This window comes from Aplysia californica, unplaced genomic scaffold (assembly GCF_000002075.1).
Source record: "Aplysia californica isolate F4 #8 unplaced genomic scaffold, AplCal3.0 scaffold00054, whole genome shotgun sequence".
Taxonomy (NCBI): Eukaryota; Metazoa; Mollusca; class Gastropoda; order Aplysiida; family Aplysiidae; genus Aplysia; species Aplysia californica.
The window spans coordinates 966,305-968,319 of NW_004797324.1; positions in this window are offsets into that span (position 1 = coordinate 966,305).

The window sequence follows — 2,015 nt, forward strand, 5'->3', positions numbered from 1 at the left end:
AGAGAGACAGACAGAAATATTCCATCAACTCACATTCAGTCCGCAGCCCGAAATAAGTAAAATAAAGACAACGAACAGTGCCCCAACCCCCCATACCCTCCCTCTTTTCCTAGATTAAAAACAAAACCGCTCCCCTCACATTATTTTCCCGAACAATATATAAGGTGTGACCTAAAACTCAGTGTAGACTGCCAACTGAATGCAGCCAAGTTGTGTCGCCAGCCAGATTCTCCTCGATGGAGGGGCCAGATCGGGAGCATTACACTGACGAGTGACGAACCCTATTTTTCAAAACGTCACATTTGGGAATCTATTCAATTTTGAAGAAATTTAGACTTTACACTTGCGAAACTATAATGATTGAAAAAACTTTAATCATTGCATGACATGGGGGCTCTCGCGTTGCCTAGAGGTTGGTCCCGGTTTCGAATCCGGATAACGACGGAAATTTTTCTTATCTAAAAAGGGGGCTCTCGTGGCCTAGAGGTTAAGGTGTTGGCCTCTCATTCAAAGGTCCCGGGTTCGAATCCGGGTAGCGACCAAAATATTTTCTTCTAAAAAATTGTCTCCTTTTACCTCCTTTCCAGCTCTCTAGCAATGTTCTGTTGTCTGCTTTCAATTCCACTTTCTGCCCCCACCCCCTCACCTCCTTTGCCCCCTCCTCTGGGCTCCTGACTCTTTCTGCAGCCTTTCTACTGCTACTCCTTGGCTCCTCCTTACTGCTGTCTTTCTGCCACACCCCTGATCTTCTGGTAGGAAAGATCTACACCTAGCCTTCTCGGACTAGGGCGAAAAATCTCGGAGGGCCCATGTGCAAGTTGCGCACGTTAAAGATCCCTTGGGGGTCTGAAATCTATAAGAGTAGGCTTTGGCCACCACCCGGGCAAAATTCCAAATTTCCTACCAACTGAAAATAGTAGGTGTGTCATGCGCGCTCATATGACCTATGCAGTTGCGAGCGCCGTAAAACACTTAACAAAAACAAACAATTATCTAAAAATATCTCCTTTCACCTCCTTTCCTGCTCTCCAGCAATGTTCTGTCGTTTGCTTAAGCGCATTTGTCTCCACTTTCTACCCCCACCCTCACCTCCTTTGCCCCTCCTCTGGGCTCTGGACTCTTTCTGCAGCCTTTCTTCTGTTACTTCTTGGCTCCTTCAGCCACACCCCTTATCTTATGGTACGAAAGATCATCACCTGGCCTTCTCGGACGAGGGCGAAAAATCTCGGAGGTCTCATGTTGAAGTTGCGCACGTTAAAGATCCTTTGGTGGTCCAAAATCGATAAGAGTAGGCTTCGGCCACCACTCGGGCAAAATTCAAAATTTCCTACCAACTGAAAATGCTAAAATATGTCCCGCGCGCTCATATGGCCTTATGCAGTTGCGAGCGCCGTAAACATGTACTAAAAAAGAAAAGAAAAGAAAAAGAAGTAAAAGCTTTGCATGCGCGAACTTGAAGATTTGTAATCGAGCTGTACTCGCACTCGTAAAGTATAAGATTGTTGGGGATGATGGCTCTTCACTTCTTCAATCGAAATTTATTCCCCCTCTGTGTTAACAGGCCTGGGACTGTCTCATACTGGTATGAGGCCGCATTAAAAATGTTTATGTTTGATTTTATTGGTCACAATAGTGAATAAAACTATGTACACTATTAACATGGAAGACTCTTCTTTCATTTTGGAACAAAATCCGATATTTGCCCCGATATCGGATAGGTTCACAAGTGTAATGTTGCGGTGTCGTTTGGAGATTGTAGGTTTGCTAGTGTAATACATCCGCCACATTTACCATCATAGCACAGTTCAACCGGATTCGATAGTGACCTTCAGCTACAAACGCATGTGCTTTTCAAGGTTCCGATTCGAACTATTGAATACGTAGGCTTAAAGCGTGCACGCGGAATGCAATGCGATAAAGGACAGTGTATATTTGCAGAAGCTGATACTGATATATTTGGATATTGTATGACCTTATGCACTTAGCGAAGGTCGTAAAACACGTTAAAAAACAGA